The sequence below is a fragment of the Gossypium hirsutum genome, chromosome D13, assembly GCF_007990345.1.
Source record: "Gossypium hirsutum isolate 1008001.06 chromosome D13, Gossypium_hirsutum_v2.1, whole genome shotgun sequence".
NCBI classification, from domain to species: Eukaryota; Viridiplantae; Streptophyta; class Magnoliopsida; order Malvales; family Malvaceae; genus Gossypium; species Gossypium hirsutum.
Genome location: NC_053449.1, coordinates 38838633 through 38844602, shown reverse-complemented (window position 1 = coordinate 38844602; position 5970 = coordinate 38838633). Strand labels below are relative to the sequence as shown.

The 5970-nt window shown below is 38.2% G+C and overlaps 1 non-coding gene across 1 annotated transcript; it reads left to right on the top strand.

The window, feature by feature from the left end:
- Positions 1-4181: 4181 nt before the first annotated feature.
- LOC121225941 (small nucleolar RNA R71) lies at positions 4182-4286 on the top strand. The gene has a single exon (XR_005923844.1). It is a non-coding gene; the product is annotated as a small nucleolar RNA R71 (small nucleolar RNA).
- The last annotated feature ends 1684 nt before the right edge of the window (positions 4287-5970 follow it).

The window sequence follows — 5970 nt, the reverse complement described above, 5'->3', positions numbered from 1 at the left end:
CCTATAAATTTCCACTCCATTCGACCGGAGTCATTTTAAAATCGACCCACGGCGCACAGTACCAGTACTGGTCCCTACGACCCTTTCTAAAATACGGAGCATAGCTTGGGATAGTGCATCATCCCTTGCCGCTCAATCAAATGATCTCGTCTCAGTCACTGGTGTAGCTGGTGCTTCCCTAGCCCCAACATTAGGCATGTGGTTTGACAACGAAGACCTAGCTCTAACACTTCCTCGGCCTTTACCACGACCTAATTACATCTTCCGCAAGTACCTCTAGCACTCATATCTAACAACGTATTATCTACTTACAGAGTTTTATGAATTAGTTAGTAATTCTAGTAATTATTAACAGTTGTCTTATGAAAAGCAATAATCAGAGTTTGTTTTCATAATTCGAAAGTCTCCCTACAGTTTCCAGTTTTCCTACAGTCTTAGTTTTCTCTAATTTAAGAGTTTCAGTACAGTCTATCTACAGTAATCTCTCAATAAATTTCAGTTCAAGTAGTCTACAGTATAAAGAAACTTACAGATTCAGCGTTGGAGACTCGGTGTGCCGCACTTGTAAGCCTTTCCAAAATACTTCAAAAACAGTTTTCCAAAAATTCTAATATTTTTAAAAACCCATTCCATAGTCGAGTTTTGCAACTTAGCTCTGATACCACTAAATGTAATACCCCAAACCCGGCCTAGACGTTATGGTTGAATTTGACGTGTCACGTTGAAGTGTGTTTCGAAAATTTAACTCGTTGATAAAAGTTTGTTTCTAAGCTTACAATAAACCCTTTTATTAATTACTTAAAAAATCAACTAGACAAAATGTTTGTCCTGTTATCTGATATTGTTTTAATAAGTTGGTCTAGAATTGCGAAAGCTTTTTAAATTCTATTATTTAAAACTCGTGTCTTTGAAATCAATAATTATTTTTTTAAAAGTCGTATTCTCCTATCTAGCCGTTTAAAATATGAAAGTAAAATCCCAATTAAAAATTTAAACGAACTCAAAGGCCTTATTACAAAAACAAAACCCAACTTATAATTGAAATTAAAATAAAAGCAAGTGTGAATAGCAGCAGTTATGTGGCCACCTTCGAGTCTCTCACAGCACCGAATCGCCTAAGGCTGAGGATTACCTGTACAGTTAAAACGAGAGGGTGAGTTTACGAAACTCAGTATGTAATCCCCTAACAGTCAATCAATAGCCATGCAATATCAGTCTGGGCCTAAACCCTATACAGTAACAGTACAGTGCGGGACTTAGCCCAAAACAGTAACAGTGTGGGCCTTAGCCCAATACAGCAATAGTGTGGGCCTTAGCCTAATATAGTAACCAGTACAGTGCAATAATGCAACCCATCCCAATCTAGCCAACACACCAGTCCGTACCACTAACAAACCATGTGGGGATAAAATTGACCCACCCAGCCAATACACCAATATCGCAGCAAAGCTGCCAATAATAGAATTGCAGCGAAGCTGCCAGTAACAGTATATGTGGCAAAGCCACCAGTATAGTATACTTCCCCCGTATCAGTATCTCCAACCCATGTAGTATGTCATGTCATAAATCATACGTGTATGCAGAATGTCATACTCAGTAACAGTCATATACATATCATAGAACAAATCAGCCATACATAACATAAGGCTATAATGGTCATTTCATCACCTAGGGTTATTTCAGTCATTTTACCCTTCAGGGTATTTCGATCATTTTACCCTTCAGAGGTATTTCAGTCATTTTACCCTCCGGGGGTATTTCGGTCATTTTACCCTCTAACAGTATTTCGATCATTTTACCCTTTAAGGGTATTTCGATCATTTTACCCTCTGAGGGTATTTCAGTCATTTTATTTTTAGGGGTATTTCGATCATTTTACCTTTTGGGGGTATTTTGGTCATTTTACCCTCTAGGGGTATTTCGATCATTTTACCCTCCAGGGGTATTTCGGTCAGTTGCCCATGAATTGTAAGTTGGGCTTACCACTCGAGCGATCGCACGCCCGTGTGGACTCAAATGCCGTATTTACGACTTTTCGACCTTTCACCGATCTACGGTTGTAGTGGGGTGATTACACACCTGATCATGAAACTGCACCAAGATCCACGAACACCAAAGCCTACATTCAAATAAGGGTTTCCATTAGTCACTGAGCAATAGGGTTAAACTCCCTCTTTATACCCTTAACCAACACTGAAATTAAAACCTGTCTCGATTAGTCAAAAGTGACTTAACCCACCTATACTACTAATGAAAGTAGACTTCAATCTTTTTGACGGATATCTGCAGTACAAACGACCTTCATTAAACAATATTGTTTAATCATGTGGTTGAAATCTTCACATGATCATTTATAGAACCATAGGAACATTCGACCTACACTTAAAAGAAAGACTAGCCTACTTACCTTGATCAAAGAATGAGAGAGTGGTTTGACGAATTTAATATCATTTACACTCCACCCCTCCTCAAGGAAAACCCTAAAATCGCAACAAGTAGTACATTCTGAGGAAAGCATCAGCAGTCAATAATCAAAGATTATGAATGAGGGTATTCGATTTTAGGAAAAAGAGAAAGAAGAGAACAGAGTGAAGAGCATAACACTTTACCGGTAGTGAACAATGCTTGAAGCACTGGAATAAAGAGGAGAAGAAGAGAAGAGAAGAGAAGAGAGAGGGTTCGACAATAAGAGAAGAGGAGAGAGCAGAAAAGAAAGTGGATAACCCGAGAGGTACTTCCCAAAGTTACTAAATTCGACAAAGAGAAACAAAAAATAACCCCAAAAACTAATACTCTAATGCCTAAAGACCAATTTCTGGTAGATGCTACCCCAAAAAGTCCCTCCAAAAGCTGTAAATGGCAACCTTTTTCCCCCCTTAGCCGAATACTCAAAGCTGAAGTCCCCCAAACGGTACAAGACCACCCCTTTAATCAAATTCCTTGATTTTCTCCTAATATCTCTCCCCTTATCCCTCATTGATTTACTCCACCAAATTCTCCTCAACTCTCTCTATGACCAATTCAAACTCCATTTAGCAGTATTTTAGTCCAACTCCACCTACCCAGCTCAACCAACAAAATAAATACTCCATTGCGCAACCCAGGACTTGAACCTCAAACCTCACAGTTACACAACACCCTACCTTGCCACTAGACCACAAGCTCTTTTTGTGTCATAAAACAAACACTATTATTTATAAGGCCTATATACTAATGTCCAGATTCATTTAAGAGCAAAACTAAAAATTCTGCCAAGGCCAAGACTTGGACCCAGGCTTGTCAAACACTCCCATACACACCCAAATCAGTTACCCATTAAAGCAAACAAGCAATTTTTCATAACATGCAAAAAAATTAAAAACTTAAATTTTTGGGGCGTTACACTCATCTTCAACCTCAACCACCTTGGGCCTTAATGCCATTTAACTTCACAAAGTGACTGTTTTGCAATGTTCTTTGCCTAAAATTCTTGGATTTCTAGTATCGCTGGGAAAAGATCCATTGGGTCTATTTTGAATTTCATTAGGTAGCTGGCCCACTTGATTCTCCAAATTTCTTAAAGTGGCATCATACTTCGCTATGTATGCCCTCAGTAGATTCTCAAAATCACTTGAAGATTCAGTTGGTAGGGGTTGTTGTAGTTGTTGAGAATACTCCAGCGAATATTTCTGTCAAGATGACATAGAAGAGTTTCTAGGGTCCACCCATTGATTAAACCATAGAAATTTTGAATGATGCAAGAGTTGTAAGAATTGAATTATGGAGCGTTCTAATTATGATTTCTCATGTGATATTTTAACTCTGGATTCCATGGGCAATTTTCAAAGAAATGGCCATCTCCACAGTGTTCACAATAAATATTCTCAAATTGGTTCGGCTGCTGACCTGTCATATTCCAATTCAAACAATTAACAGTTATATTCTTAAGCATAGAAGTCATAGAGGATATCTGGGCTGTCAAAGAAGTAAACGTATCAACTTCATGTACTCCTACTACTCGTTTTCTTGAGGCTGCTCGGTTGGTTGGCCACTTATAGTTAATCCTGACAAGTCTTTCAATAATCTCACAAGCCTTGTTGTAGAACTTAGAAAGAAGGGCTCTATTTGCTGAAACATCCACCATCATTCTAGTATGAGCATTAAAACCAATATAGAAAGTCTCCATTTGAATGTAATAAGGAATGCCATGATGAGGCACTTCCATAATAACTCATTGAATTGCTCCCACGCCTCATATAAAGATTTTTCATCAAATTGCTTAAATGAAGTGTTTCATTTTGAAGCTTGGCATTTAGAGATGGAGGAAAGTATTTCATTAAGAAACGTTCCATTAATTCTTCCGATGTAGTTATGAAACTGGGTGGAAGGGAGTGCAACCACGCTCGTGCTTTATCTTTTAAGTTGTATGGAAATAATCTCAGTTCAACGTGTCTTCAATCATCTCAGCTAATTTGAATGAGTCACTAACTTCCGTGAATAGCCGAAGATGAAGATGCAGATGTAACACCCCCTAACCCGTATCCATTGTCGAAATAAGGTTATAGAAAATTACAGTAAAAACGTAACTTAAAATCATTAATTTCTTAAAAATTCATAAATCATAGCAAAATCCATTGAAACACATGCATATTATCCCTTATTCAAGCCTTCGAGGCCTTAGAAACACTTTAGAAATGATTCGGAACTAAATCGGAACATATGAAAGCTTAAGGAAAAAGTTAGGAAAATTCACACTATAGGGGTCACATGGCCGTGTGCCTCACACGGCTGAGAAAAACGCCCGTGTCTCAGGCCGTGTAACATTCAAAATAGGGAGACACGGCTATGTCTGTGCTCGTGTAACTCTCTGACTTTGGCCACACAGCAAAGCCACACGCCTATGTGCCAGGCCGTGTGCTAGGCCGTGTAACAGCCTGACTTGTAACCCTTTAAAACCTACAGGGGACACAAGACCGTGTCGCATGGTCTTGTGTCACACACAGTTGAGATACACGCCCGTGTCTTTGGCCGTGTGGACATCAAATAGGCCAAATTCAATCCATTTCCTTTACTCTAATCAAGCATGATCCTATGAGTCAATTGCACACACATTCAAGCCTTTAAACATACCTAAAATATGCCTAAATTGACTAAATAATTACACCATTTATCCATATAACCAATATGCCAAAAGGCACCTCAACCAGAATTCATCAAATCAACCAAAAACATAAACATATTTGTCTATAAATCAACCTTATACAACTACCTATTTCCATAACAAGCCATAACACCATTTACCATATACCAAGTCACATTCAAACATACCAAATTGGTCATTCAGAACACACTTTCACTTGATCGTATCCATACAAATTAAAAAAGCATCAAAGGGCCAAAAGCACTCCAACCATAATACCATATTTTCAAGCGAAACATAACTTAATTCATCAACATACCAAAACAATCAATAAGTGTTAAATTTCACACCATTCTATTTGTACCAAAAGATATCTATTCGCAAACTTAGAAAACTACCTAACCACTTAATTTAGTAATTTACCATAATGTACCAAAACAACCTATAAAGCTACATATACATGCCACAACCTTAAGGAGTACAAAAACTACCAACATCAATGGATAGTGTGAGCCAAAGATTCGATCCGTTCGAAGGTCAGCAATAACGATCTACAAAATAATACAAAAAAAAATATAAGCTTATAGAGCTTAGTAAGAACATAGTAAATCTTTTAACTTTACTTCTATTGAATGCAACTCTTATTTCACTCGATTAAAGTTACCGAAGTGTAAACAGGGGCACGTATGTGCAATCAGGGGTACCAAAGTACAAACAGGGGCACGTAGGTGCAATCAGGGATACCGAAGTACAAATAGGGGCACGTATGTGCAATCAAGGGTACCGATGTAAAAACAAGGGCACATATGTGCAATCAAGGGTACCGAAGTACAAACAGGGGCATGTATGTG